Source organism: Pteropus alecto, unplaced genomic scaffold, assembly GCF_000325575.1.
Source record: "Pteropus alecto unplaced genomic scaffold, ASM32557v1 scaffold76, whole genome shotgun sequence".
NCBI classification, from domain to species: Eukaryota; Metazoa; Chordata; class Mammalia; order Chiroptera; family Pteropodidae; genus Pteropus; species Pteropus alecto.
The window spans coordinates 17598560-17607302 of NW_006443138.1; positions in this window are offsets into that span (position 1 = coordinate 17598560).

Below are 8743 nucleotides of genomic sequence, written 5' to 3' on the forward strand. Positions count from 1 at the left end.
CTGCCAGAAATTGTATATGTCAGAAAATTTCTGCAGAACTTTCATATACTTTTCAGAGAGAATGGACAGAATTTTTGATGAGGATGAATATTACCATCTTGGAAAAAATTACTAATTGCTTTCTAAGCATTACTTGACCAGATGATTGATGTATCCAAAGTCTAGATAAGTTTGTTGTTCTAAAACTCTGTTTCTTGGCTCATATTAATTGGCATAGTTGCTTCTTTCAAAAGTTTGATCTTCTCCTAAGATGTTTATCACTTGTGACACACATCAATCATATAATCGATGTCACTGCCCACATTTTACACTCAACCAAATATGGAAGAGTGACATCTCTCACCCCATTCCATTTGGATCAGCAACACATTTATATGATATTTACTTCAAATTAGCTCTTTTCTTTCCTCTGTTAGTTCTGCTGTAGCAGATGGTACCATGTAAGTGTAACTATTTGCTATTGGCACACCACGTTTCCTTCTGATGAACAGATGTATCTTTTGGGCTTCAGTTCTCATAGGTCTAAGTGTTATTATTCCCTTTTTTCTTAAATAGTAATCTAAGAGGTCAAAATCACAGAATTAGTAAAAGAATAATCAGTGACTATTATCTATTATGCTATGGAGAAAAAAAGAGGTCCATGAATTGAAATACTTATAAATATCCAGATAGCTGAGCTGGGATTTTTGTTGATTTGTTGACGTATGCCTAGAAAAGTTTTCAATTCTTAGTTTCATCACTATCCACCCCATGGAAGTTGCCCACCAATATTTAAAAAATTGTCCTACTTGAGCAGTAAAGATATAAAATGTAAAAATGAAAAAGATAAGACTCACATTTACTAAAAGAATTTTAAAATTTATTTAGAAATTATTGAGAACAGACATAGGAAATATTTATGATTTTTAATACACTTCAAACTTTGAGTACCAAAACAAGAAGACAGTTCAACAACTTTCCAATCTACATCAAAATTACTATAAAGAATACCAAGATTTTGAGGTAATACAGTATCTCAGGAAGAAAGACAGAATAAGGGGGCATGTGTTCCCATTTCTAAGGAACTCTCAAACATCCAATTATACTATTTCCTATTAGGATGATAAAGTTATAAAACAAAGAAAGTCTGCTCTATATAATCTACATGCGAATGTTAACAAATGTTCAATAGTCAGAAAATTTTTCAGATAAAATATGATCACAATATAATACCGTATGGTAAAATGTAATTTATTGTTCAGATGGCTCAAAGAAACTTACTAAAGATGGTCTGACATTTACTATACACACATAAATTAGGGTTTTTAAAATAAGGCAATTCATGAGGCAGAAGTTTAAACAATAAAATGAGCAAAATTGGTGCAGAAAAACATGCTATCATAAAGGAAATGAAAGTAGACATGAATTAGTAGAACAAAATAATGATTTGAAAACACTTTATCCTAAAACAATAGAAACCCATATCATTATGACTTAAATTTGAGAATATGGAATCCATATTAACAAATAACAGCAAATAAACATTAATGACTGAGTATTCAGTTTAAATTAAATCAATATATTGCTATGACATGGTATGATGACTAAAAATGGTTTAAGAGTGCTATAGATCTATGTTAATAATATTGGGTATGGTGTTTCAAATATTTGGTACAAGTTTTATTTTCTTAAACACAGTTTTTAAAAAATTAATTGTCTTGATAAGTTATGATAAAGCAGTACAAAACATCCCTAATGAAAATCACAGGTACAGGGTAAAGGGGATCAAATATAGGGAGGTCGAGGGAGGGTGAAGTGGGTAAAGGGGATCAAATATATGGTAGCTGAAGGAAACTGGACTTTGGGTGGTAATCACACAATAGAATATATAGATGTCAATTCATAATATACACCTGAAAATTATATAATTGTATTAACCAATGTTACCCCAATAAAAATTAAAAAAAAATAAAATAAATAAAAATTCAAAAAAAATCATAGTTAATATCCTAGTAATTAATGAGGCATTTAGGCAAACAGATATTCTATTTAAAGTCATCTGATAAAAAATAACTATAAAGTTTTTTTAAATCTGCTGAAAATGAATGGTGCATTTCATTGGCTTCACTGTTTGTGCTGTCAATTTGAAATCATATTCATTATGTATTCAAGCATTTCTACTTCACAGTTTTCTAGTTAACAAATGTCATATATATATAGTTGTTTTTCACAAAGCAAAATTGAAATCAACTCATATGTCATTGATGCACAAAAAAAGCAGATATTTTAGGAATGTAACTGCAAAAAAGGTTGATACATAATTGTAATATTTCACTGGTTTAAAATAGATAAATCAATATATTTAATGGCAAAACATACTCAAGAAACGAAAAGAGTATAGAAGTGCATTAACAGGAAAGCAATAGTCACTTTCTTCACTCACCTTACTCATCTACCCAACGATTTTCACTTCTCATGGGTAATGATTGTTAACCATATCTTATGTATACTTTGAGAAATTTTCTATTCACAGGAAAAGATTCCTGAACTCATGGAATTCCTATTCTAGAACATTTGAGATAATAATCAATAAGGAGAAAAAATCAAATTAATTAGTGCATTAGAAATAAAAAAGTATAAATGAGAAAAATAAAGAATAAGTAAGAGTGAAAGGCAAAGTAAATACTATGGTAACAAAATAATCACAATTTTTACAACATGATATCTTTTGTGGATCACTCTGAAGTAAGTTCTCATCATAAAGTTCATGAAACGTGGGAAGATCTTTCAGGCAAGGTCAAATATGGTTGTTATTCCAGTCATAAGGGCTAGATTTTGTCTGAAGATTTGAGATAAAATACTTGTGCGTAGAAACTGCAGAATTTTTCCAGCCTGACTAATAAAAGATGACATTTGTTGAATGCTCATTATGTAACATGTGCAAAGTTCTGTGAATTACTAAAAAAAAAAATGCTTAAAACAGTCTTGACCTAGGCAAATGTTATGTTCATTTGGCAGATAAGTAAAAGGACACCAAGAGAGTAAAAGAGTTACTGAAGTTCAGAAATCTAGTACGTGAAAGGTTTTCTGAGCCATAAAACCTGAGGCCAAGTTTCTAACTACTACTACTTCTCATCTAGGCGAGTATATATCTTTATATCTCAGAATCTCTAAAACTCAAGTAAAGAAAAGAATAATTTAGTTCCACATCCAATAATATTATGCTGAAGCAGATATGGTGATATGTGTTCTAGCAGAAGTGTAGAGGTAAAATTTGTAGAGGGCTTATTGTCTGGAACCTTCTTTCCATAATGTGGCAATGGCAGTGGGAAATTACTTGAGCAGTAATAGAACCAGCTTGGTAGTGGGGCGGAAGTGGTAGAGGGTTCTCTCTCAGAATTTCATTGTCTTTTTGCTTTTTATCTTTTTCCTCCTCCTTCCCTCCCCTACTTCCTTCCTTCCTTCCTTCCTTCTTTCATCCCCTTCCTTCCTTCCTTCCTTCCTTCCTTCCTTCCTTCCTTCCTTCCTTCCTTCCTGCCCTTCCTTCCTTCCTTCCTTCCAGCTTCTCTTTCTTTCTGGAAATTGCTAATGGTGAAAAATAGATGCCTTCTTTTTGAATTGAATAGCTTGTGTCTCTGACTATGTAGTTATTTAATTCTATACATTGCATATGCTGAGGTGAGCTGTCTGGTTTTTATTTTTTTTCACTCTGGTGTTCTTTCTGGTAACTTATTTAGTATAATGATACTTCAAAATTTATATACCTCAGGAGTTTGGCTGAGCAAGCAAACTGAAAATATATGTTTTAAGATTTCTGCATGGGAAAAAAATCAATAATTTGTATCAAACACAAGAACGTGTTTATGGAGAATATGATTTTCCCATGATGTGTTCATTTTCTTAGATTAGACTGTATTTGTAAGAAAGCTCCCTTTATAATTTTCAGGTTGAAATTGGTGTACTCAAAAGATTCATGATATATCCAAGATATTTAGGCTAACATCTTAATAGAGACATATCTCATTTTTGTCTAAATAAAACTCCCATTTGTGAAAAAAATCTATCATCTCCAGATAGAATTTCTCAAAATAAGATTGTTAGTGTATGAAAATATTTAATAAAGAAAGAAATGCTCCAGGAATCAAACTGTGTCCACCACCCACCCTTCCAGGCACTGGAGCAGTATGGCAGAACAATGGAATGGAAGGATGGATTAATTTCTGGACCTTGGCACAAAATGTTTTTCAAAGTATATTTATTAGCTATTACAAGTTATTTTTTTATAATCAGTGAATGATGGAGTCTAACATTTCTAAAATGGACTAGCTAATTTTTATTGTTTTAACTGTAATTGTTCTTTGCTCTAAAATTTTTTTAGAAATTTAATTTCTACTAAATTAACTGATTTTCTGAATATTTTCATAAAGATATATAAGACAAGAAAAATTATATCAGATTGTATAAGAGAGGACACAGAGGGGAGCTTTTACTCTGTCCCACCCTACCTGAATTTTAAATTTAAGAATACATATTTACTGTGTAATGCGCCCCTCCCCCCATTAAAAGTAAAAGGCTTTTTGAATGGAAAACACAACTTTGATCTGAATTTCTATTTTGTTATATGCAAAAGATTATCATTTTCTTGGCTGCTAAGAGTTCCTTAACAAGCAAAGTATATTAAAATGTTTGTTACTATTAGCAACATCTCTGATTCTACTGGCTGAGAAAGCACCTTGGCAATGACGAGAGCATGCTGTTCTTCATGTTCTTGGCCCTCTGTGAGTAGAACATATGCCTTGACAAGTGTTTCTATAAATATGGTGAGTTGTGCTGTCATCCACACTGGTGTCTTTTAAAAACTCACATTATATAAAAAGAATTTAATGTGGGTGTGGATTTTTTTTTTCATTTAAGCATCAAAATCTCAAACTCACTTCTCTACCCCTCCATCATTCCAGCTCACTCTCTCTAGTACCCAAATTTAAACAATCCTTCAACTCTATCGAGAACTAAAATCTATTAATCCTAACACTTTTTCACTATTTTTAAGGAACATTTTCTTCCTTCAAAAATAAATCATATGCATTTATTGTATGCAATAAAACTTCCCACAGTCATCTTTAACTCCAACGATCCTCTTATTTGTAAACAAGGTTCCATTCCAATAACTGTTTTGTACCTGCTCATTCTGGACCAGCTGGAGATAGCTGGAGACTACTACTTAAAAATATTGACTTTCTTATTCATTTATACCAGCAGTCTCTTCCTGTTTGTATATTCATACTCCATTGTCTTAGATGGTACTATCTTACCTCTACTTTTATGCTACACTACAATACCCAACTCTGGGAGGACTCTTACACTAGAAATAACTAGTACACATTAAAAATATTTGTTGATGACTGAATCTGTGTTGTGACAATTTTATGTTTGGATTTTTGAATTATCTTTCACATGGAAAAATACAAAAAGAAAAAAAATAAGATGTGTTCTTTTGTTTTTAGTGTCATTTAAATGTTTCTTCCTTCTTTTATTTAAATTTACAAATTATCTTCTTAGGATTAAATTGGTTAATCTTTTCCTTATTTGTTTTGTTTAGTCATTATGTTTGTTATTCAGTCAAGAGTTAAGTCATTATTTTCAATGCTTCTAACATTGTCTTATAGTGAAAATAAAATAAGATGTTATTTTTATAATGCTTTTTAGTGTCTCAATTGAGAGCCAATCCTTTATTTCAGCTAGCATTTATAGGCATGTGATACTCATCAAACATCATAAGAATATTAACACACAGCCAAGCTGAAAAAAATTAATATTTATTTCTCTTTATCTTTACAAGATAATGTTGTTTGAGAATAGGTTATTCTAAAATGCAACTATTTATGGAAATAAAATTTAAAATAAATTCCAGAAAAGAAAAACCACTTAGTTGTCATCCGACTCATCAACTGAATAAAGACAAATATGATATCTTGGAAGTGGGTGCTAAGTTTTTGAGACTATTTTATTATTTCCATTCATTGACAAGTAAGAATAATTCTGATACAAGGTAGGGGGTTGTAACTTACTTTAAATTGCTATGTCTTCTACTGTATTTATCTGTATGCTTTTAGATCACTTCTTTAAATATTGCTTATGACCCACAGCCCAAAGGATCTACAACAATATGAAACAAAGAGAGGGCTTTGCCAACCACTAGTTCTCATTTTGCTTTCCTAGTTTTCTTCAGAATAAAACACTATCTACATGTAAATAACAAAATATTCTCCAGTAAAACAATGCATATTATTCAGATTTAGAAAAAATTTATCTTTTTGCTTAATATACTATAATGTGCCACCAAGTTTGAGAAGGCCTCTATAATCTTCTATTTATAAATGCAATTTGTTTTATAAGAGTTGCTGTATTTCATATATTGTATGTCTTATTTGTATTTATGTTTTTTTTTCTAAATGCAAATTGATGAAAACAATAGTTTTTGCATTATACTATTTCATTTGTTGAAAGTCATATTTATCAGATACTGGAAATTTTTTATTAAATTCAAGAGACCACTATAATGAAAGGAAGTAAATTATATAATCAAATATTTCTTTATGCTTACCATGCAAAAATACTTCGTATAATTTCAAAACCTTGTTAATATATTTTAAAGTAAATGTAACAAGTTTAAAAAGAAACTGAATCAAATACAATATATAAAACTGTATGGAAGTGATAGGAAAGTGAGAATAAAACTAAATTATTATTTATGTAATTTTTACTTAGCATTGAAATGTATTGGTTATAGGCATGATTACCGTATGAGAGGGGAAACTAAATCTTAGAGTGGAAAAGAACTCAGAGTCATCTAATGTAATTTTCAAACTTTTAATGAAATTTTGATGAAATGCTATCATATCAAATGTGAACAGACAAAAGCATAGTTGAATTTGTTAAAGCTTTTCAGTTCAGCTCTGAGTTTAACGAATATTAATTTAACAGCCCTCTTTCTGATGTGGGAACACCATGTACACTATTCTGTTTTTTAATTATGTTGATTGGGGTAACATTGGTTAATACAATTATTAATAATTTTCAAGTGTACATTATAATTTGACATTTGTATATTCTATTGTATGTTTACCATCCAAAGTCCAGTTTCCTTCAGTTACCATATATTTGCTCCCCTTTACCTAATTCACCCTCTCCCAAACCCCTTATATTTGACCTCTTTTACTCCACCTACCTCTCTCCTCTTCCCTCACCTCCTACCCTCTGGTAAATATTTGTCCATTGTCCATGTCTCTGAGTCTCTGTTTGTCCTGTTTATTTGTTGCTTTTAGGTTAATATCCCACATATAAGTGATATCAAGTGATTTTGAACTTTTTCTGTCTGGCTTATTTTGCTTAGCATGATCCATCTTGAGATCCATCCATGTTGTCACAAATGGCAGTATTTTATCTCTTCTAATGGCTGGGTAATATTCCATTGGGTATATGTGCTACAGCTTCTTTAGCCAATCATCTATTGTAGGACACTTCGGTTGCTTGCATGTCCTGGCCATTATGAGTAATGCTGCTATGAACATCAGTGTGCAAATAACTTTTGAGATACGGGTTTTGAAGCCTTTGGGGTAAATATCCAGTAGTGGAATAGTGGATCATATGGTAGATCAATTCTTAGTTTTTTGAGGAACCTCCATCCTGTTTTCCATAGTGGCTGTACCAATTTGCAGTCACACTAGCAGTGTATGAGGGTTCCTTTTCCTCCTTGTTCTCTCCAAAATTTGTTATTACTTGTCCTGTTGATTATAGCTATTCTAACAGATGTGAGATGGTATCTCATTATGTTTTTGATTTGTATTTCCCTAATAGCCAGAGATGTTGAGCATCTTTTCATATGTTCATAGGGCATTTGTATGTCCTCTAGGAAGAAGTATCTGTTCAGGTCCTCTGCCCATTTTTTGATCACATTGTTTGTTATTTTTTTTGTTATTGAGTTGTATGGGTTCTCTGTGTATTTTGGATATTAGGCCTTTATCGAAGGCATTGCTTGTAAATATATTTTCCCATTTGGATGGTTGTCTCTTTACTTTGTTGATGATTACTTTTGCTGAGCAGAAGACTTTCAGTTTGATGTAGTCCTATTTATTTATTTTAGCTTTTACTTCCTTTGCCTTTAAAGTTAAATTCATAAAATTCTCTTTAAGCCCAAGGTCCTTGAATTTTGTTCCTATGTTTTGTTCTATGCATTTTATTATTTCAGGTCTTATATTCAGGTTCTTGATATATTTTGAGTTAATTTTGGTGTGTGGTGATAGACAACAGTTTAGTTTCATTCTTTTGCAGGTGACCTTCCAGTTTTCCCAGCACCATTTATTGAAGAAGCTTTTCTTTCTCCACTGTATGTTTTTGGCTTTTTTGTCAAAAATTATTTGCCCGTATAAATATGAGTTTACTTCTGGACTCTCGATTCTGTTGCACTGGTCTGTGTGTCTGTTTTGTTGCTAATATCATGCCATTTTGATTACTGTCACTTTGTAGTATAATTTAAAGTCAGGCAGAGTGATGCCTCCAGCCTCATTCTTTTTTCTCAGGATGGCTTTGGCAATTGTGGGTCCTTTGGCTTCTATACAAATCTGATCATTATTTATTTATTTATTTATTTAAACAATGCCGATGGGATTTTGATGGGGATTGCATTAAATCTGTATAATGCTTTAGGTAATATGGTCATCTCAACTATGTTGATTCTTCCAATCCAAGGACATGGAATATCTTT